We start from the raw sequence: 24,574 nt of genomic DNA, 5'->3' as shown, positions 1-24,574 counted from the left end.
TGAACAACTTTCATCATTCTTTATAAAAACATTGTTTATATTTAAAAACTGGAATTCGTACTTGTCTTTCTTCATCCTTTTTGCAAACTTGATTCAAATCTGAACTAGGCTATAAATCGTGTTATTTTTAAAAACAACACGATATATAGCTTAGTATAGCTTAGTATAATACTTGAACCTGACCTTCATGAAACTCTGTGGAAGTACAGTATTAAGATCCTTTGATTAACGAAGAATTGCATAAGAAATGATGCTGCTTAAATATTCAAATATTTGTGCTTGTGCTTATTCATATTTAGATCTATAATTTGAAAAGGCCATCAAAAGTACCAACATTTGAACAGAACAAGCAATTACATTCAAATCCTGCTTGCTTCATTTTGTCTCATTAGCAATAATTTCTGAGTTCTGCAGAACTATTACCTAGTCAGTAGCAACTTCTCTACCTATTAGTGTTTTGAATTATGCTCAGAAAACAAAAATCAGTAATGCTATTTTAATACTTCCAAGATAAATGCTAGTTATTTTTTTTAGTTTCCAAGCATATAATACAATTAACTGGATAATATGCTCCATTTAGCTCAATGAGAGTAATCTCTATGTCACTACTGTAGTTATAAGGATACTAAACTGCAATTAGCCACTATATTATGTTTCAGTTGATGTTTACAAGTAATACACCATGTTGCACTGTAATACATTAACATGGATACTAACAAGACATATGTTCTTATGGCAAGGTTCTCTGGGTCTCAGCTAGCATTTAGCTATAAAACTGATTTTAAGAAAAGCCTTCGACTGGGAAGTAAAAAAAAATGCCAGAAGAAGGCAAAAATAAACCACTTCCCAATGATTACCAAGAAAGCCTAACAAATAGTCATGTAATCACTACTGAGCTTGAATTGAATTCATCTGTACCTTTTTAAATTACATATTTTTCTTTCTTTTTTGAAGTGTCATTTGCCACCAGCTTTTATACATGTTGAAATGGAAATAAATCCTGCTAAAGGTACTTGGTTTTGCTCCCAGTAATGGAAAACATCACCTGGTTAGTTCCTGTTAAAGAATAGTAAATCAATCATATATAGACAGAATTTTTAGTGGTAAGAGCTAACTTGATCCACATCTCAACTTATTTATTAAGGTAAATGACCAGCTAAATTAGCGGTATTTCATAAATTACTTTTTGTCTTTTTAAACTGAGAAATCGGATGCTACAGAGATGGCAAGCTGGAGGAAACAATATTTTTGTGTTTAATAGTGATAAAAACAAAACTATGGCAATTACAGCCTATTAATGAAGAGTGAGAAAGACAACTGCCCAAAATCTCTACTCCACAAGAACCTGTGCATTTTATTATCTTAAAAGATGACCTATATATAGTTATAAAATATTAAAAATCAAATCAATATTGTAGGTTAGATCTGAACACAATAAGATTAAAGACACTAATCTGTCAAAAAAAAATCGAAAACATGTTTAAGATCTAGGACCTATTATTCCAAAATGTAGTACATATTCTTCAGCAAAGCAAGCCTTAGTGGAAAACCTTATATCACCTTACAGATAAAAAGTTTAAAAAAGATAAAAAGTTTTTTATTTAATAAAAAAAACTTCAACATCAAACAATTACATAAAGAAGAATCAAGCAGGACTTGAATGAACACTAACATCCGCCAACCCATTTCAGAAGACTAATGTCACAACATAAGTCAACTTCACTTTAAATAAGATTTTTAGTATCAAAGACTTCATTATTTGGGTTTCGGAAGAACGCCATTCAACTTATTACACAACACTTTCCCCACCATTTCAATCAGTGCTACATCACAAGGACTTTTAATTGAAAGCAAGTGGGGGGCTTACTTGGGGGAGCTATTTTCAAATAAACATCTGCATTAGCTAGTCAACTACAAACACATTTCTTCGAGTGTGTGTGTGGAAATGGGGAATATTTTGGTCAGATATAATCAACCCTTCCAGGCGTTCAGCATTCTAGCAACAACACTGCTCTACACTTGGGGAAAAGCAGTATTAACTGTATGCCAGGGGTAGTCAACCTCGGCTCTTTTATGACTCGTGGACTTCAACTCCCAGAATTCCTGAGCCAGCTTAGCTGGCTCAGGAATTCTGGGAGTTGAAGTCCACGAGTCATAAAAGAGCCGAGGTTGACTACCCCTGCCAGTGTATGCAGTATTTTGGGCAAAGGGGGGGGGGAGGAGGGGGTTGCACGGAGCAATCAGGAACGAGAGACGCTGCAGAGTTAAAGCAAGTCACCCTAAAGTGAGACATTCCTTTTTCCTCATCACCTCCTTCCCAGAAATAAATACAAACAAATATAAAAACGGAGCCACTTCCCCCCCCCCCCCNTTTCTATCTTTGGTATTGGTGCATAGACTGAACTCTTACAATCTTTTAGCCATTTTGTCCAGATTTTCTGGCAAAGTTGATTAGAATCTCTATAGATTATTCTGTTGTTGTTTGTTCTATTTCTACAGCTATTCTATCACTTCCTACAATATTCTAACACGGTAACTACCAGACTGCTGATTTAACTTCATGTGTGATGGAATGTGCTCCTGAAAAAGCAGTGGGAGAAACTTTTGCCAACACAGAGCTTTCCCAGAAAGTGGTCCAGATTAAGAGAGTGTGCAGTCCCAAGATGGGTGAGGGAGGAGGGAAGAGGCTCAGGGTAGCTACATCCTAGAAGCTCTCAGGATATAGCTAATAGATAAGAAGGCTATAGCCTTAGTTTAGTTCTGTCCATTATGTGTAAACTAATAGTGGATTGAATTTGATTGGCTCTTACTATCTCATCTCTGGGCTTGGGCCTGACATTTCATCTTCTAGTACTAACAATTCTTGTAAGTAGTGATCACCTTCTAAGTTATCTTGGACACTGACATCTTTATTGCACAGAATTTCAGTAAGCTCCATCTTTGTTTGATCTTCCTAATCAACTACCATCTGTCAAGTTTCTGGTGAGGATTCATGGCAAACTAGATGTCTTTGAAGGAGCAGAATGGTATTGCAACCAGATCAGTAGCCAGAAAGTGAAGAGGAAAGATTACAAGATTGCCCACTTGCACTCTGAACAGCTGTTCCTTGTAAGTAAACTGGAGGAACTGAGGTTTTCGTGGTTGGATCATGAGTTTAATAGTTGGGAGTCAAGGGATTTCAATCAAACTCACAGCCACAATGCAGTTTATATGAACATAAAGTTCATATAAGCCTCATTATTTAATTATTTTTGGATGCCAGTAATTTACAGCTAAAGAGAGATGCTCTGAGTGGCATGATAAAAATTCCATTTGGTGAGTTATTATGCTTTCTGTATTACAAAGGAATAAAGAAAAAAGGTTTTAAAGACTTAAACATTTTTGGCAGAAAAAAATTAACAAGAAGTCGATGTAAGAAACTTTAAAACATATAAAGAAACAGTTATCTCAAAAGACTATTTAGGGTGAAAGTGCTTTTGAACAAATTGGAATTAAACAAATCAAATTTCACAGGAATGGTTTTTATTTTCTATTAAAGAGCATAGACAATTGGGAGATTTAAAGGACAAAAATACAGATAATATGAACCAGACGTTAAATTAATGGACTAAAATTCTACTCTTCTTTTGGATTTCTATTTGAAAAGAATATCTAAATCTCAAAGAAGCATGGAAAAGTAGGCATTAATTGTGCTTTAGCTATAGATTATTATCAGTGCCCCCCCCCACTAGATTCAGCTATTGCAAGACAGCTCAGTTATTGTGGTGAAAACTTTACTCTTTTTGATGTCAATAAAGGGATAAAAGCTGATTACATCTGCTCTGATGAAGCACAGCCTTTCATTCTTCCTTGCAAATAATGTAGCAACAAACATTCCTCAACACTGTAGCACAATAATGACTTATTTTAAGGATATGAAACTTGCTCTGGAAGCTTTATCAGCTGAAAAATGGGACATAAATGTTTGAAGTAAATAAATATAGTCATTCCACTGAATCTGCTGCATTATGGCTTCTCTCTGTCGCTCCTGAACAACTTTTCATCATTCTTTATAAAAAACATTGTTTATATTTAAAAACTGGAATTTGTACTTGTCTTTCTTCATCCTTTTTGCAAACTTGATTCAAATCTGAACTAGGCTATAAATCGTGTTGTTTTTAAAAACAACACGATATATAGCTTAGTATAGCTTAGTATAATACTTGAACCTGACCTTCATGAAACTCTGTGGAAGTACAGTATTAAGATCCTTTGATTAACGAAGAATTGCATAAGAAATGATGCTGCTTAAATATTCAAATATTTGTGCTTGTGCTTATTCATATTTAGATCTATAATTTGAAAAGGCCATCAAAAGTACCAACATTTGAACAGAACAAGCAATTACATTCAAATCCTGCTTGCTTCATTTTGTCTCATTAGCAATAATTTCTGAGTTCTGCAGAACTACCTAGTCAGTAGCAACTTCTCTACCTATTAGTGTTTTGAATTATGCTCAGAAAACAAAAATCAGTAATGCTATTTTAACACTTCCAAGATAAATGCTAGTTATTTTTTTTAGTTTCCAAGCATATACCGGTAATACAATTAACTGGATAATATGCTCCATTTATCTCAATGAGAGTAATCTCTATGTCACTACTGTAGTTATAAAGATACTAAACTGCAATTAGCCACTATATTATGTTTCAGTTGATGTTTACAAGTAATACACCATGTTGCACTGTAATACATTAACATGGATACTAACAAGACATATGTTCTTATGGCAAGGTTCTCTGGGTGTCAGATAGCATTTAGCTATAAAACTGATTTTAAGAAAAGCCTTAGACTGGGAAGTAAAAAAAAAAAAATCCCAGAAGAAGGCAAAAATAAACCACTTCCCAATGATTACCAAGAAAGCCTAACAAATAGTCATGTAATCACTACTGAGCTTGAATTGAATTCATCTGTACCTTTTAAAATTACATATTTTTCTTTCTTTTTTGAAGTGTCATTTGCCACCAGCTTTTATACATGTTGAAATGGAAATAAATCCTGCTAAAGGTACTTGGTTTTGCTCCCAGTAATGGAAAACATCACCTGGTTAGTTCCTGTTAAAGAATAGTAAATCAATCATATATAGACAGAATTTTTAGTGGTAAGAGCTAACTTGATCCACATCTCAACTTATTTATTAAGGTAAATGACCAGCTAAATTAGCGGTATTTCATAAATTACTTTTTGTCTTTTTAAACTGAGAAATCGGATGCTACAGAGATGGCAGGCTGGAGGAAACAATATTTTTGTGTTTAATAGTGATAAAAACAAAACTATGGCAATTACAGCCTATTAATGAAGAGTGAGAAAGACAACTGCCCAAAATCTCTACTCCACAAGAACCTGTGCATTTTATTATCTTAAAAGATGACCTATATATAGTTATAAAATATTAAAAAATCAAATCAATATTGTAGGTTAGATCTGAACATAATAAGATTAAAGACACTAATCTGTCAAAAAAAAGCGAAAACATGTTTAAGATCTAGGACCTGTTATTCCAAAATGTAGTACATATTCTTCAGCAAAGCAAGCCTTAGTGGAAAACCTTATATCACCTTACAGATAAAAAGTTTAAAAAAGATAAAAAGTTTATTTAATAAAAAAAACTTCAACATCAAACAATTACATAAAGAAGAATCAAGCAGGACTTGAATGAACACTAACATCCGTCAACCCATTTCAGAAGACTAATGTCACAACATAAGTCAACTTCACTTTAAATAAGATTTTTAGTATCAAAGACTTCATTATTTGGGTTTCGGAAGAATGCCATTCAACTTATTACACAACACTTTCCCCACCATTTCAATCAGTGCTACATCACAAGGACTTTTAATTGAAAGCAAGTGGGGGGGCTTACTTGGGGGAGCTATTTTCAAATAAACATCTGCATTAGCTAGTCAACTACAAACACATTTCTTCGAGTGTGTGTGTGGAAATGGGGAATATTTTGGTCAGATACAATCAACCCTTCCAGGCGTTCAGCAGTCTAGCAACAACACTGCTCTACACTTGGGGAAAAGCAGTATTAACTGTATGCCAGGGGTAGTCAACCTTGGCTCTTTTATGACTCGTGGACTTCAACTCCCAGAATTCCTGAGCCAGCTTAGCTGGCTCAGGAATTCTGGGAGTTGAAGTCCACGAGTCATAAAAGAGCCGAGGTTGACTACCCCTGCCAGTGTATGCAGTATTTTGGGCAAAGGGGGGGGGAGGAGGGGGTTGCACGGAGCAATCAGGAACGAGAGACGCTGCAGAGTTAAAGCAAGTCACCCTAAAGTGAGACATTCCTTTTTCCTCATCACCTCCTTCCCAGAAATAAATACAAACAAATATAAAAACGGAGCCACTTTCCCCCCCACCCCCCGTCCTCTGGATCCAGAAATAAGTCACCCTCGTCTGACCAAACGCTTCCCAGGGCACCCTCCGCCTCTGCCAATCAACGCCGCTAACGGGGGTTCAAGGTTCAGCCCTCAACCTGGCTCGCCTCCCACGGCCCGCCTTACCCTGACCCCCTTTCCCGGCAGTTATAAGACCTAAAAACGAATAAACAAGGTGACCCCCCAGGCCAAGGGGCGAACCGGGTCTGGAAAGAGAGGCTGGCAAACCAGCCTCTGCCCCCCCCCCCTCCAGGTTTCCCTCGAGCAAGCTGGGCAGGAAAAAGTAGAGGGCAGATCTGGCTCTCCTCTCCGTTTGGTGCAGCCGGGACGCCACGGAGCCGAGGGGGTCCCCCGAGGGGCATGAAGAGCTCCTTCCCCAATCGCGACCCTCAAAGAAGCCATAACGTGCCTTTTCCCACCCCTCACCCCTCCTGTCTCTCTCAGCCCCCCCCCCAGGAACAGCCGGGGCGAGACGGCAGCGCGGCTACGCAGCAGCCTGTTTATTCGTCCAGAGTCAAGCTGGCTGAATGGCTGCTTTTCCTTTCGCTCGCTCAGCCTTACCGTGGCTCAGAGCCCCAGCTGCGAGGTAGTGCCCCCACCGCCGCCCCCTTTCTCTGACAGAGGGGCTGTCTCCTCAACCTTCGGCACCGCTCCCAACCGTCGGCGCCGCCGCCGCCGCCGCCTTTAGCGCCGCTGCCGCCCCAGCGCAGCAAAATGATGCCATCTCACAGCAGCGGCATCGGAGCCTCTCCTAACAGGAGAGCGCGCTCTCGCGCTCGGGCTCCCGTCTGCCCCTGGCGGCGCGCCTCTCAACCGTCGAGGGAAGGGGAGGAGAAGGCGAAGGCGACCCAAACGCCGCCGAAAGCGGGGAAACGTAACGAGACCTCAGGGCAAAGGGAGACAGAACGCGCACGCGCGCGCGCCCCAGCCGCCTAAGCCAAAGTGAACTGAGGCGAGATGGAAGTTGCCAGTGCGAAAAAGCAGCCGCTTGATTTACTGCTCCCCGCTGGAGCAGAGGTCATGGGCCAAACCACTACTTCTAAAAGGTAAAGGGGTGACATCTGAAAAGTGAACGCTTGTGGCCGGGCAACATTAATATCTCGCCCTTCCCCGGTACAGTCTGGACTGAACCAAGTGAGAAGAAATCGAGGAGGGACAGTTGTTAACGGTTTAACTGGAAAAATTGGGAAGTAGCGATTGGTTGGACCCTTTTAGGGCAACCTATTATTTAATTAATAGTTATTTGATAGAGCTACATGATTCAACCAGTTGACCGGATGATCTGTTAGATAGGTCTCAGGTCTGCAACGTGTATACAATAAGAAAGTAGAATTACTACACTTTGTATAAATGTGAATACGCCTACTGAACAAAATAAAATCAATTGAACGTAGTTGCAAGGCAGGCTAAATATTTTTGTCTAAATAGTTTACCTAATAGTTACCTTAGATCAGTGGTGGGATTCAGCCTGTTCACACCAGTTCCGCAGAACCGATAGCTAATTTTTTGTTGCCCAGGCCCAGAACGGACTTCTGGAAGTGGCATCCACACAGAGAACCAGTTGTTCACATATTTGAATCCCACCACTGCCTTAGATTATATTATCTATCATAGATAGGTAATATATATCTGTATCTATATCTAATACCATATATTAATATTAAGACCACAGTTTTTTTCTGGCCTAATCTGTGGGGGTGGGGGAAAGAAATCTTAAGGAGCTTTGGGATAAATATGACACTTTACTCAAACATAGGATTAAGCTATGTAGCAAGAAGCAGATAGACAAAGACTACATAGACTAGGGGTCCCCAACCCCTGGTCTGTGGACCAGTACTAGGCCACGGCATGCCAGCAACCGGTCTGCACAAATAAGCAAAGCCCCATCCGTGGGATGCAGGCAGCACACAAAACCATGCACTCTCCGGTCCGTGGAAATACCTTTCTCCACGGAACTGGTCCCTGGTGCCCCAAAGGTTGGGGACCTCTGATCTTGACCACTGAAACACTGATAGACCATTGAAACAGTGACACTTAGTCCATCATCAAAGTATTTGGGTACCAGAGTGTCTCACACCATCCTGAATGTGTATCTGTACACTGCATATACTGCATATACCTCCTGGTTGACGGGATGGAAAGTTCTGAATAGGGATCCCAAAATGCACAGAATAATATAAGCATTCTTTGGGCAAAGTCTTAGTATAGGGTGCAAGGATGATAAAAGGGTGTAAATGTGGGACAGATCATTATTTTATCAGGAGTGGATCTTAAGAAAATAAAGACATGGAAGCAAAGGAAAGAAGAAAGAAAAGTCGAAGGCAAAAATGGTTCTGTATAAGAATTTGTTTCTGTTCCCTTTGTTAAATAGATGTGGGTTACTTAAGAAATGTGTTTGCTGAAACAAGAAGAAATAGAAAGGGTCATGAAGAAGTGATTAACCAGTACAAAAACTATGCTAGTATGGTTGGTCATACAATTCAGAGAATGAATGAGATACACTTGCAAATCTAAAATGTAAAACAAAAGTGAATAGATTAAGAGGACGTAAATATCGTGGTTGGATGGAATTCAAAAAGGGAGAGGTCATAAGTGTAAAAAATAAAATACAGTATACAAAGTGATGGATGAATGTGATGGAAGCAAAGGTAGTTTATAAGGATAGAATGATACAGAGAGATATACCGTGTTTCCCTGAAAATAAGACCCGGTCTTTTTATTTATTTATTTTTGCCTCCAAAAGAGGCACCAGGTCTTATTTTCGGTGGGTGGGTGTCTTTTCCAGTCATCTTGCAGCAGCGGCACTGGCAACCCTGCCCAGCCAGCCCACTTCTGCGGCCAAAGGAGCAGCTTCATTCTGCAGCTGAGAATGGAGCTCTGGCCTGCATTTCGCAGTCAGAGGCCTTTCCGTTAGGCCATCAGAGGTCCCCAACCTTTTGGGCACCAGGGACCGGTTACATGGAGAGATTTTTTCCACAGACCGGAGGGGGTGTGGTTTTGTCTGCTGCCTGCATCCTGTGGATGGGGCTTTCCTTGTTTGTGCGGACCAGTTGCTGGCATGCCGTGGCCCGGTACTGGTCCATGGACCAGGGGGTTGGGGACCCCTGCTCTAAACATAGGAAAAAAGATACTTCCAGCACTTAGGAAAAAAGATACTTCAGCACTTAGATAGGATGAGAAACTTGCATCAACCACAAATCCTCCTAGTGGATTCCATTTTTTTTAACTTTGCTTTATTTATATCTATTAAGAATGTCCATATAATAAAAGATTCATCAAAAAAAGAAAGAACAAGAAAAACAAAAGAGTGCAAGAAAAAAATAAAATTAAAGAAATACAGTATAGAAATGACTTCTGGCCTTCTTTTAAACAGATAATTATGAGTTTATTGTCCCTCCTCCCTCTTAAATATTTTACAAATCCCCTCATTCTGTATCTTTCTTAATCTTCAAAGCCATAAATCATAAATTCATTTTTTTCAACATGTTTTTATACGTTTTCCAATCTTTCAAAAAAGTTTTTATAGTTTATCTTGTCACCAAACAAGTGAATTTCTCCATTTTTGCAAATTCTGTCATTTTTACAACCCTTTCTTCTGCTGTGGCAATTTCATTATTTCTCCATCCAATAGGTTCAATTTTGGCTAGGAAAGGCTGAGCATATTTAGGACAAATAGCTGTTATGCCAAACACAGGTACAGCACCTCTGCCATGCATGCACAGTCCAAAGGAAAAAAATAGTAGCCAACTAAATAGCAGACTTTGTCTGTAAAATATGCAAAGTCATTTCTCTGTAGTAGCTGATGTCAGCATAGCACTAAGCACATATATGTCTCCATAGAGATGAGGGAAACTACACAAAATCAAGACAAACAGCATAACATCACATTCCATACATTAAATCTATGTAAAATGAATATCATTTAGTCATGAAAATAAATATCATGAGAACAAAGAAAGCATACAATTAATCTATCACTAATTATCCTCTGTCTCTCCTTAGTAGTACTTTTCTTTGGCCAATTTCAGGCTTTCTGTTCACATTTATCTGGCTACCTAGAACAGAGAATGATAGTTTTAAAGGACAGTTACAGTTGACAAAAATAAAAGTAAATTCAACTTTATTTTTGAACTTTTTTCAGTTTTCATGCTGTTGTAAATTGCTGTGACTAATTATCCCAGCATGCAATATGAGAAGGATAAAGTTAGAGGACCATGTTGCTGGGACTCATATTCTCAGCAGGGCTTTATCTTTTCATTACACTACAAGGAAACATAATCTGCTTCATGTAGTACTCTTTCTTTGTAAATTGACCTTGAGATGCCATAAAGGTTATATGCCAAACCATAAATCAAGCCACATTTAATTTCTTCACAAAGGGACTTCATCTAACTTTACTTGAAAAGTAGAATGAAAAACTGCTAGTCAGCAGGACACTGCAATCCAAATAATCAATTAAAAGTTTTTTGAACTTATTAAAAAAAAGCTATGTTTCTGCCTTTTTTGAAGATTTAGAATTAGAATTCAGTACTCCTCAAAAGCTAAAAATTGACTAAAGCAATAATGCTGATAAAAGTAGATTAAAGTGACAATTATGATTTCAGAGAGATAAATAAAATCTAACATTTTGCCACATTGTTTTTTGTTGTTTTTTTTCTTTTAAAAATTAAACATTTACAAGAAGTAATATGGAATGTCTCTGTTTTAGAAATAGGTAATGATTAAGCAGCTTAGAAATATAAACAACCAAGAACTCAAATATAACTCTCATTCTTTTTTTTCTTTTTCTTTTTGAGAGGGGAGAGCTAGCACTTTATCTGCCTTTCATTTGAATTCATGGGAAAAGACTTTTGAAGATCAAATGGGAGGGGGAAAACAACCATGGAATATAAAGTGGGATATAAATTATTAATATATAAGGTAATTACTGCATAACATAAATTATTACGAACTGGACTGTGGCATATCACATGCTGGAAGTCTGATTCTAATTGGGCAGATGTGATTGTTTATGTGTAGAGTTAATATGTTTATAAAACAATACAAAGGTTTTAAATAAAACAAACAAGAGAGGAAGTAATACAAAGAAAACTGGCATATAACTGCTGGTATTGCATTTGATCCTGTTTGCAATAGACAAGGGCTATAAATGTCAAACATTATGAATCGCTTTTGGTAAAGCATTTCCAGAAAAAATAAATATTTATATATTTATCCTTTCAGACAACATGGATACAGTCTCATCTCCAGAATTTTTTTTGGGTTGGTGTTTATATCCCACAACCTACATTAATAATTTTCCCAAGACAAGTAACACAACAAATGTAGCTCTCAAATTCTGGTCCCTTGCAGGTAACTAAACTCCATTCAAGCATTTCATAAATAGCTGTAGAACAGACATGTCAAACTCGCAACGTCATGTGACATCGCGCGACGTATGGAAGCTTTTTCCACATTGCTGGCAATGAGGTGGGCACGGTTTCCTCGTGACGCATCCGGCCCACGGGCCAGCAGTTTGACACCCCTGCTGTAGAACATCTGTAAGAATTTAAAATCACACCAGTGACCTGTCAAGTTCAGAATTTAATTCTGACAATTGCCAGCAAAAAGCTTATGAAAATAATACAAATAAGACATTTATTTATAACAAATTTATATAGCCACTCAACTCACACATAGGTGACTCCAGGTGGCTTACATTTTTTTAAAAAATCCACCATATAATAAAACCCATTAAAAGAGCCTTTCCCCCCCCTCCCCCAGCAGCAACATATAATGAAATCAACCACGTGATAGGCTCCTTCTACATTTATGGTCCCAGGCCCTCTAACAAAACCACATTTTTTTGGCCTTTCAGAAAAGCAACAGTGGAAACGTACCAACCATATCTCAGGGGGATCTATATTCTATAAAGAAGGGGGCACCACCAAGAAGGCCCTTTTTCGTAGTCCCATCAGATGACAATTCCTAATTGATTGGATCTAAAATTAAGCATATAGTGCAGTATTCCCCTCAAAAAACAACTGGTATTGGGAAACAAGCTTCTGATACTGGAGATAATCTACTGAGATTACAAACATAGCCATTGTTAGGAATTCTCAAGCTTTTTATCTGGAGGGCTTTTTAAAGAGTCAGTGCAATGTAGTGGTGAAGACCCTGGACAAGGATCAGAAAGTTCAAGTCCACTCTCAGCTAAGGAAGCTCAGTGGATGACCTTAGGCCAAATATTCTCTCTCAGATAAATGTGGACATTGTTGTAGAGGAAAATTGGAGAAGAGATTGTTATGTCCGGGGACTGAGTTCCTGGAAGAAAGGTAATATATAAATCCAAACAAATAAAGAGCACCAAGGCTGACCAGACAAAAATGGTAGCAAATATGGACAAAGACAGAGCATAGTATAAATTTATAAAGAAAGGCTAAAATGTTATGATCAGAGCATCTATTTTAATAAGAGAAATATTCCAGCATTATTAAGGTAGCAACATTTTAATCACTTTTTATTCCACATTACACATTGTTTTGTCTATAAGTACTCTATTATGATGCAAGTAGAACCAAATCTGGTGAGCAAGGAGGCTCCGAGATTCAGAGGAATGCTGAGATCAGGAAGAAATAGTGGCATAATTCTTTTATCAAGCCATCCAGGTTGATGTCCATTACTACAGCTTGTGGAATTTGATTATTTGCTGTGTGACAAAGAACTTCATTTTGTCTTTCCAAATCTCCCGTTATTCAGCTTCATTATATGATGCTCATTTCTGAGTATAAGGAGAAAAGGCAGAAATGTCCTCTTGTACTGTTTTTCATGCCCCACATAGTTTAGTCTATTTTTTTCTGAGCTAAAAACCTCATATGTTGAAATTTTCCTTTGTTTTTTCAGTTCAATATTTTTTTCAGAGCAGTAACCAAGATTAACTTCCCAGCAGAGTTAAAGCAGTGTTTTGTTACAGTAAAATGTAGATTTGCAGAATCTTACTCAGCAGTCTTCAGATACCACAGACATTTTTGTTCAGACTTCACCTCCAAATAATGGAGATAGTCCTTTATTTCTAAAGCCATCCATAATTTGTGTCACTTGCTCAATAAATGTCTTTTGCATAATTATATAAAATGTGGTATAGGTAGTCCTCAACTTACAACCACTCATTCAATGACCATTACAATGGCACTGAAAAAAGTGACTTCTGACAATTTTTCACACACACCATGGTCACGTGATCAAAATTCAAACACTTGGCAACTGGCTCATATTTATGACAATTGCAGTGTCCTGGGGTCATGTCCTAACCTTTTGCAACCTTCTGACGAGCAAAGTCAATGGGAAAGCCAGATTCAGTTATCAACTGTGTTACTATAGTAATTTAACAACTGCAGGGATTCACTTAATAATTATGGGAAGAAAAGTCATAAAATGGAGGTTTACTGCATGATATTTACAAGCTTATATTATTGATTCCTCACTTGGAATCTGCCTTTTTTGCAGAAGGTAGCCAATATGTTAACTGAATTATCAATTAAGTTATCAGTCAAAAATATTTGTATTTGGTTCTGTACTTGTATTGGCAGGGCTTTTTTTTGTCATAGAACACACCGGAATGGAGTTCCGGCACCTTTTTTCAACGGATTTTCCAGAGTTGCGTTCTTTTCCTATTGTTGCCCTTCCTATCCTCGTTTGCTTTTGAAAATGCCCCACTGGTGGTACGGTGTGAACGGGGTCCCCTCCAGCGCTCTTTGCCTCCTCTAGGAGGAGCCATGAGGCGCCGGAGCACCACAGGCAGAGTGTGGCTTGATTGGCTGGGTCGGACCATGTGGTGTAGAAGCTGATGGTGGCAGTGGGAGACACATAAACATGGAGGCCATCTTTCACGAGAGGGTAAATGAGCCTTTTGCCTTCCCTTATAGAATGTGGGGTGTGTGTGAGGTTAAAAAGAGGCAAAGTGAGAGGAAAGAAAGGTGGTTGGCGTGGAAGCTTGCCCGACAGCGAAACTTTGCTGTTTTGGTTCCTTGAGTAGTTCAAAGACTGGGGTGTCTACGAAAATATCTTTTTAGTCTTTTATACTTTATATTCAAACTGCAGAGGGAAAGAAAGCACTGTGTATTGGTATTTTCTAATGAAAGAGACTAAGCTCAATTGTAGAGCACATAATTTTCATTATACAGCATGCGAAATATCTATTTGTCTCTATAACTGCCAATTTATTCTGCAGGATTGATTTTACTCATTGAGATCCATACTTTGATATTGAAAGAATAAAGGAAAATTGCAACATATAAGGCTTTTAGCTCAGAAAAAAAATAGATTAAACTATGTGGGGCATGAAAAACAGAACAAGAGGACATTTTTCTGCCTTCTTTCCTTATACTCAAAAATGAGCATCTGGTGCCAAATCTGATTTATTAGTTTTTTGAATTACCAGACTTTAGTATTGTTATTGTTGCTGATACTATATTACCATCAAATAGCTAGGCAAGTAATATTAATCATTATATTCGTTAAAAGAACACAATCACTTGTCTATGATCCAAAATAATCTACTGTTTTAATAGGCTGATTTAATATGGCTGAGTCCCAGAGTGCACTTAAAAAAAAACTCTGAAATGTTGAACTGGAAACAGAATATGTTTAGGCACTTGAGGTGCCATGAGTAAATTATTACTTATCTCTGTTAGCCTATTAAAGTTAAACTTCACTTGTTGTGCTCTGAATAATTCAATTGGATTGAATGGTACTTTATTTTGCTAGCTCCTACCACTTGTGTTATGCAGGGTGTATTAAAATCTTTTGAGTCTTCAGAATCTGAATCTGTAATTGTAAACTATATTATGACAGAACTGGATGTCCAGTCAACATGCACCATGTATTTTTGAGAAGAGGTCTGCATTGCACTGCTTTTGTTGCAGCTGGCTCAAGACATTTTGCTATCTAAAATAGATAGGTAGGGGCCCATAACTTCTTCTTCCTCCTTCTCTCTTCTATTCCTATTTTGGTTTTTTTCCATCTGTTAGGTGGAGGCGCTCTCTGGGTCCATTTCACTACTTGGTGTCCTCCAGGAAAAAAAAGAGGGCCCTCAGAGTGAAGAATGGGGCAAAAATTGAATTAGAATGTATTTAGGCTAAATGTCAGCACTTATTTTTCCCCAAACTAGAGAATTCATTTTTCTTTTTTTGAAATATCACATAAAATTGCTGAAAACATGTAGACTCAGCAGATATGATTAAAAAAATTCAATGATATTTTTTTTTGTACATTTTAAGTTTCTGTTGTGCTAGTCTGAGGTAGATTCTTCAGAGTAATTCAGTTGTGGGTGTGGAACTCAAAGAAGGAGAACCCAGGCAATTTGGAATGAGTTGTGCCACTTCAGCCTTCACATAAACAACATTTTGGAACAAGCTCCAAGGTTTTTTGAATGAGTCATTACAATTGGGGCACTGAATAGAAACACCTGGCAGGCAGAATGAAGGTGATACTGTTAAATATGTAAATACTGTAAGGGTTTCCAGTTTCTGGCCAATAAAAGCAAACAATCATTTTGAGTTTTCAGAATGATATCAGTCACAAAACATATTGATAGTCTTCAGTATCTGAGACAACATATGTTAGACAAATTAAAAATATATACCTTTAAATAAAACAACCTGTTTCTTGTTAAAAACTGGACATTTAAAAAAATCCTGTTGAGCTTGAAATAAAAGTGGTTTAACATGACTTTAAGGCTACAGTTTTTGTGTATTTTCCTGAGGTAATTTTAATTTAATTTAATAGGTCTTACTTTTGAGTAAACATACACAAATTGAGTGGAATATCTTATGCACACATAGAACATACTCATATTTGACATTGTTTGATTGAAGGAACCTGGAGCACACTCATACTGCTTGATCTCACTGGGAGTCTCTCTAAGTCTAAGAGATAGATGGCCCCTCAGATAATCAAAGCCTATGCAATATAGGGGTTTATAAGTAATAATCAGCATTGTGAATTGTACTTGGAAGCCAACTGAAAAACCATTGTACCTCACAGAGCAATGATGATACATGGGCATAGTGTGGGGCATCCACCAATGCCTGTAATGCTGCATTCTGGACCAGTTGTAACTTCAAGAATAGCCTCGTGTACAACACATTACAGTAATCCAGTCAAGAGCTGATTAGGTTGTGAGTTACTGTCCGAAAGGCCTCCAACTGTAGGAAAAGGTGTAACCTCTATAAAGGCCTCCCTGATTACAGTTGCCACTTGCTGCTTGAGCAGGAGCCTATGAGTCCAGGAAAAGACCCAGATTGCATAGCAACCAGACATGAAAAATCCTCAGATCCAGGGGACCCAAATCATCACAGTCATTTGGTCTTACCAGGTTTGGGATTGAGTATGTTCTTTCTCATACAGACATGAACACCCTTCACGCTGGGTTAGAATATTGACAGAAACACTTGGGTGGAATGGGTCAAGATATATAATTGGATATCATCAGCATATTGATAGTATGAGAGCTTAAACCAATAGACAATTACCCTGTTATTTCATGTAAATCAGAGTTCCACAACTTTCCAGCTTTCTAGACCGGCCGGGGTGTGTGTGGAGAGGGGATCATTCCATGCAAGTGGCTGGCAAGTCAGCATATTGCCGCCAACAATCTGGGTCTTCATTTTATCACCCTCGGAAGTATGGAAGGCTGAATTAACCTTGAGCTGGTCAGGATCAAACTGGCAGTGAGCATAGTTAGTCTGCAATACTGCATTCCCATCACTGTGCCACCACAGCTCCTACTGAAATACTCATATTTTTCAACTCTTATTGCCACAAGGTAATCCTTAGCTCAAAATATTTAAATGATTAGATGAAGGCATAAAATACAGTGCAATGTAAAAAAAAATGTAATCCCCCATTTTTTTTTTTAGTATTTTAAATTTTATCTCAGACTTCTCTCTACTGGGATACTGATAATAATGGAGTGGGACAGGGGGGAACCATCATGGACATATGATGCAGTGAGAGAAAAAAATGAGGGAAGATGAATAGTTTGTCCCTGGACTTTTTCTCCAAGGAATAGAAAAGTCTTGGTTGGATTCTCAATGATAACAGATCAGGTGTTTACAATTTCAACAGGGATACATAACCTTGACAAACAGCCTCCAAATGGCCAATTTCCAACATAGAATTTTATTCCAATGGAATGCTAAAATCCAATATTTTCTACAGTTGATAGAATGCCCTTGATCTTGTTCTTTCTTTAGGTGTTTAGGACTTTCTTCCAGGAGCCAATCCCTGGGCATAACAATCCCTTCTCCAATTTTCCTGTACACATTTATCTGAGAGAGAATACTTGGCTCAAGGTCATCCAGCGGGCTTCCTTGGTTGAAAGTGGACTTGAACTTTATGATTCTTGTCCAGTGTGTTCATCACTACGCTGCTGTGGCTCTCTAAAAGGGCCTTCCAGATAAAAAGCTTGACAATTCCTAAGGCTAATAATGGCTATGTCTTGTAATCTCACTTGATTATCTCCAGCATCAGTTTCATTGGCAGGCCCTAGGATGTACTTTTAGACTGACCAGTAACTTTGAAAAACAATTTGCTTGGAAAGGCTTTTGCTTCATTTGAGCCTTGCCACCATTTATTGTTATATTTTACAGGGCTAAAAATAGACCTTGCGCTAATTAAGTTATATTTCAATATTTGTTATATTTTTATATTTTCAGGTTTCACTATAAACTATGCCATACATTTCAAGCTTCAGTTTTGCTTGTCTCCGAAAAGTGGTGCTTAAATAAATGAATTGTGAAATCTGCCTCCTTAATCCTCTACCCCCTGGCTAAATTGGGCTCTGTTTCTCAGCCAGCGTGCCTGTTGGAATGATACTAATGATTATCCCAACCTGTCTGGTAATCATCAGATTAAGAGTATTTATTTTATTGCCCTCCTTTATCTCCCCAGCTTTCTTTTAAAAAAAAATCAAGGCCTAGAGATAATCCCACACCCATAGGTCACACTCACTAACACATGGAAAGTAATTCACATATCAGTACTATTTATTGGTTGCTATCTGTTGTTATTAAAATGATAAAAGTTAACTGTAGCTTACTCCTAAAATGTTAGGGGAATGGGGTAAAAGAAAAGGTGTGTGTGTGTGTGAGAGAGAGAGAGAGAGAGAGAGGAAGAGAAAGGGAGGGAGGGGAGGAGAGAGGGGAGGAGAGGGGAGGGGAAAAGAGAGGAGAGGAATGAATTCAATAAGACGTATGCTTAAAAAGCCATGGCCCAAACCGAGATGCTGGTGATCATGTACTATTTTATGATCTCTTCTGTAACATAGACAGTAAGTGGGCATTCCCATCAAACCAGTATGACCAGTTCAAATATCAGTTTAAAAAGGCCAACAATAGGAGCAGATGGAAGGTTTCTATTCCCAGTTTAGGAAACTGGAAGACTGTCACAAATCCATTGTGTGGGGGTGGGGGGTTGTTTTGTTTTTGTTTTTTAAAAGGAAGTCTTCACTGCAGATTGTATGTTCTTTATTGCAATATACCGTTCACAGGAAAAGAAAAGGAAGTGTGCAGATTAACAAAAAACAGAAAGGAAAATGCTGATGTCTGAATGAAATGGCTAATCATTTCCTGTTTTATGAAAGTTCGCATGACATAAAATTTACTTTTATCTATAGAGGCTGTATCAGGGGAAGTCAGGAAGGCACACATACCTCCTCAAAACAACAGGCTGAAATGCTCAGGCACAACATGCATTTTGTCTCTTGCAGAGCCTCCAGTTAATGTTGACAAAGCTATTCTGCTTTTCAAAAAAAAAAAACCTGTTCTCATTCCACTTGATGAAAATGGCCTTGCCTTAAAAATCTTATCAGAGGAGAACAGCTTAAATAAATGTTAAGGGGTGAAGTGCATTAATCCTACCCTTGTTTAGGTAAGAAATGGTCAAGGAATGTGTCAATGTCCTTTCATAATCCAGTCCTTTCCATAACTCTGTAAGTCACTTTGTTTCCCACCCTTCCAAGAAAGTCTGAATCCTCAACTGCAGGAAAAATTCCATCCTGCTTAACATGGCAAGGGTGGGAACTGAAGAGCTCAGGATGGTGCACATGCTGGAACATGTTCTTTCTTACTTACTTATTTATATTCTGTCTTTATTACTTTTACAAGTAACCCAAGTTAGCAAACATATCCAACACATCTTTCTCCTCCTATTTTCCCCCACAACAGCAACGCTCTGAGGTGGGTTGAGCTGAGAGAGAGTGACTGGCCCAAAGTCATCTGGCTGGCTTTCATGGCTAAGGCCAGACTAGAACTCACGGTCTCCTTCTTTCTACCACTGGACCGAACTGGCTTTTTATAGGCCTCAGATCATCCTTCTTAACCTTCAACGGTCTTAACCTTATATTCAAAAGCATTCAACAATACTCTTCCAGTATTAAATTGGTATCCAAAAATAGTCTGAACATTAGCAGATAGACATGGGTAGGACTGCATTATGCAGCAGCAAAGAAGGTAACCTCTCTCACACTTGGTTGGGCAAACTCCCTACCACCCATCACCAAACCAACTGCTGGTCAGCTCCTGTTCAGACTTTCCAAGTTTCTGAATCCTCAATCAGGAATGCTGATTTATAACTGGACTCTCATGCTGCCCTAAGCAGAATTGTCCTGGAAGCCAGTGCTCATGAGACAGAGGAGTAGAATCTATGCTTTCACCTTTCTGAGGGGGCTTAGAAATACCAGTCTGATCTTACTTATGAAGCTTACCTGACTACATCACAGACAGGATAGTTGGTGAAGTATGTTGGATTATATCTATAGCAAAGTTGCATTGTTCTAAGCAGGGGAGGAGAACTATTGTAATGCAGTTATGGCTTAGGGTAGCTTAAGGCTGCCTCAAGTATGTTCAGGGGAATCAGATGAAGGCAACCTCATGGGGTCGTGGTAGAGAAAACAAGCTGACAAGGCATTTTTGTGCCACAGCTAGATGCAAGTGAGGAAAGACAGTCTGAAGGAGGGAAAGAAACAAAACTGTTTATCTTTTCTTTTCTGCAGTCACAAGAATATTGATGCAACTTTTAAAACTTTCAACAGTTGGTTGCAATTGAAAATGCACAGCAGAAATAAATTAGGGAGACAGACGACGCCAAGAACAATGAAAACCATAAAAGAACAGAAGAATTTGAAGCCAAATCGTTAAATGGTAAATATTACTCTTCCGCTTTCTTTTTTTACCATACAAACACCTACCTATGTGCTGAAACTTTAAGTTGTGGCGAGTTTTAGTTTTAAGCCACTGAGGCTGTTAATCTTGTCTGAGTGGCATAATTATGATTATGATCAATTGGATATGCCTAATATATTAACCATCTGCTAAAGAATTTTTTTCTATCATTAAAAGGTTTGAATTGCTCCTTGACTGTTGCCAGACGTTCTAAAACAGAGGATCCTTTTATCAATAATAATTAATACTTTAAAAATAATGATAAATATTGAAATGCAAACAGCTGCAAAATAAAAAAACAAAAATGGTTCTACAATAAAAGAAATGTTGCATATATTATAAAAAATAAAATAAATGTAACAAAGAAAAAAACACATAACAAAAACTCCTTATATCAATTTAATATCAAGATGGGATTAATTCAGTTCTTAAACTTAATTAATTAATTAAGTTTTTAACTTGTCATTAAATCTACACCATATAAAACATATTGCTTTATCTTTTCATTTTAAGAATATACTTTCCAAAAATGGAAAACAGATTTACATCTCCCAACTACAGGGGGCCTTGCGTGAAGTGAACCTTTTTCACTTAAAATTCAGTACTATACTTAGTACTATAGTACTAAGACAGCATTAGTTGCACTTGTGGATAACATTTGGATGAAGGTGGTGCCCTGCTGCACACTCAACTGTGAGTGTTCCGCAGTTCACCCGAGTAACACCTTTGTTGCATAAGCTGCACTTCCAGTTGCTTTCTGAGTACAATTCAAGCTGCTTGTTATATAAAACCATGCATGGCACAGGGCCAGGTGTACTTGTGGGACTGCCTTTCCTTGAGAGTATTTGTCTATCTTACTAGGTTAATAGGGTGGGTACAGTCCTTAAATGTTGCCATATGATGGAATCTCAGAAACGTTTTCTCATTGGCCGCCTCAGTCCTTTGGAACAGCTTCCTGCCAGTGATTAGAAGAAACTTTACCTTTCAATATCAACTTTTTTAAAGAGAGAGAGAAAGAGAAATAAATAAAATCAATAAATAAAAAATAATATTTTCTGATTATTATTTTCTGGACCTATTTATTTTCCAAGTTTGGATATTCCAGTTGTTCATTTCATAATTCAGATATGCAGCTAATACTAATTTCCCTTCCCTTCCCCCTGCAACTGCTAATTCATGGAAAAAGACACTCAGAAAGGATCCTCCCTAACTTCTCAGGCTGTAAAAGAGATGGCAGGATAACTTGTACTACATCACACTTGGAAAAGTCTGTTAAACCTTACAAAATTATTCATCCAGTCATATTTCCTGACTGGAAAGGTCTACCTGGGAAGGCTGACACTTATTCACAGAAGTTACACATGTTCTGATTATTACATGATCTGTAACACTTTAATTATGATGCCATCCAGCATTCACAAGATTAACAGCTGTTCCCCAGACAGGAAGTACAAAACGCACACCCTCTACTTATCCCCATCTTTGGAGGGGTGTTCCTGAAGATAAATGCGAGATGTCCCACATCTCCTTTCTTTCCAGGTGGGAAACCTTTTGTTCTTTTGGAAACTGAAAGAAGCTTTCCAGTAGGTACGAGAAAAACATAAAACTAGGGGCTGGGGATCCAGTAGAAGAAAAAAAAGAGCTAAGATCCTTCTCCAACCTTTGACTAAATGTGGATTTTTCATAAAAAAAGGATTTCCAAGTAACAAATGGGCACAAAGGCACATACTTAGTAAAATAAGATAAAGTTAATTTAAAACTATGTTGACTTTATTTTTATACTTTTTCTGATTTTTGTTCTTTTTGTTCATTTCAAGATAATGTATTGTCTCTGATGGCTATTACCTTTATACAAATTCTGTCCTTGTCTATAAACTATAAAGATGCAAACTGGCACCTTTATATAGCATTGCTTTTAAGTAGGAGATGATTAACATCATCTAAAGATCTGCTCAAACCTTTAACTTTTACTTTTTATTATTGGAGGTTCTTCTAAGATGCAGTGTGATTTACTAACTATATATGTTTATTTACCCATTGATTGCTTTGTGTGTAAATCCTTGAAGTTAAGAAAAATGCTAAACATACTCTGTTGATTTTTTTTTTAAAAAGGCTCGATTCTATTTACTTCTTGAGTAATTAAACTCTATTCTGTCATAAAAGAGGAGGCGTTGATTTCTCCAGTCAAATTTCTCAATACTACAAGACAAAAAAATAGTGCTATAGAATACATTAAATTTCCTTTTGATCATGTTTCCTTATAGTTGCCAGTAAGTTGCACAAGTCCTAGGAGCCCTATTTCCTTTGAATATAGTTGATGGCACACAAACAACCAAGTTGCCTCATCAAAACAAGAAGTGGAGCTATGATATGTAGGCATACAGGGTTTCTTAGAGACGTTTGAGGCCTCTAAGCATTTATCTTACCATTTCAATCTTGCCCCTACAACTGCTTTACAATTTCTGCTTTTAATAGTAGGGCATAACTAAGGAAGAAAGATTGAAAGCCAGGACAAAGAACTGAGAATTTTGCGAGCTAGATATGAAATTGCACCCTTCTTTTATGAGTGAGTACACTAAGACAAAGTCTCTATGAGCCGCTTAAATTCTTTTCTTATAGAATCCCCAGTTGGTGGAAGGAGGGCTCACATAAGAAATATGGCTAAACTATCTCTCACAAATAAAGGCAAATATACATGTCCCAGGATAATATTGCAGGATCCAATCTTGATCAGTCACTGGGACCAGAGGTTTAGTCTTCCAAGCTTTTGGACTTGTGCTGGAGTCCAACCTCAGTGTGACTCATTCTGGTGTGAGAGAAGTTCCCTGAGGATGGGCTCCAGTATGATTCCGAAAGTTCAGAAGACTAAATCTCTGGTCCCGGTGATCAATCTAGATTGGATCTTAAACTATTTTTTCATATTTGTCATGCTTCCAACATCTCCCTTTTCTTTTCCAGATTCCAAAATTACCCTTAAATTGACCTTTGAAAAAAAAATTCTATACCTCCAATATACCCCAAACTTTCCATTCTATCCAGCACCTGAACCCATTTCTGCTGACCACCTACAGATAATCAGAATTTGCATGTTTCCGGTGGAACTTTACAGAGCTATTGGAATTTCCCCATGTTAGAAGTCCTGGCGCAACCCACCTTCCAACTTCTAGATCCTTCTACTAACCCACATATACATTAAGGGTTTTGGAAAATTACTTTTTAGCAGTGATATGCTACTCTGCTGACTTTATAGCTACTTCTTTTTACAATTAGTCTTTTTACAAAGCCTCAAACATCAAATAGGGCATGAACTGAGAAAAAGGGACAGTGTTTGCACACTTTTTATTTTTGCAACCTCCTATTTTATCAGTTGGAAGTGTACTCATTGTCTTATTTGGAGTTCTTTGAATTTTGAGTTTAGCAGAGAAATGAATGGCTTAAAACTATAACTGTTGGTGTGCTGAAGAGATTTTAGTTTGCTCAAATGTTTGAAAATATCCTGTTAAGCACCCCTCATATTCTTACATCCATGTGCACTTTCCAGTCAACAGGCCCTCAAATGGCAAAGAATTGTAGGATTTTAAAATCATTTAAGAGAATTTAGTCTTCAAAGAACAAAAGCTATGCAAAACAAAATGTTTTGTTGTGAATCCTCCTGGAAAATAATCCTAAATTCCTGATACAATGTTTGATAAATTGTTGACAAGCTAAGCTAGATTTACTAACTTCATAAAGCAGAGAGAAGATTTTCCCAACCTGACTTCCTCCAGATGTTTTAAATGCAATTCTTAGGATTCTCAGAATGTTCACTTGATCTTCTGGGAATTTTACTAAAACATCTGGAAGGTGTCAGATTGGAAAAATCTTCTTTAAGGATATTGAAATTTATTTCTATAAATCTATCATTACTGTGCATTTCAGCAGAAAACAATTTTCTATATTTTTTTGTGTTGGTTA

At 37.8% G+C, this 24,574-nt stretch overlaps 1 long non-coding RNA gene across 2 annotated transcripts in view; it reads left to right on the top strand.

The window, feature by feature from the left end:
* Positions 1-7,359: 7,359 nt before the first annotated feature.
* LOC107284960 overlaps positions 7,360-24,574 on the top strand; it is a 42,523-nt gene continuing 25,308 nt past the window's right edge. For both annotated transcript variants that reach the window (XR_001548824.1, XR_001548825.1), the window contains exons 1-2: positions 7,360-7,465; positions 20,452-20,599. This is a non-coding gene — a long non-coding RNA (uncharacterized LOC107284960). The remainder of the gene's footprint in view (positions 7,466-20,451; positions 20,600-24,574) is intronic.

The sequence above is a fragment of the Protobothrops mucrosquamatus genome, unplaced genomic scaffold (assembly GCF_001527695.2).
Source record: "Protobothrops mucrosquamatus isolate PMUCROS unplaced genomic scaffold, P.Mucros_1.0 scaffold135, whole genome shotgun sequence".
NCBI classification, from domain to species: Eukaryota; Metazoa; Chordata; class Lepidosauria; order Squamata; family Viperidae; genus Protobothrops; species Protobothrops mucrosquamatus.
The sequence above is the reverse complement of the archived record's forward strand: the minus strand, read 5'-3'. Positions and strand labels throughout refer to the sequence as shown.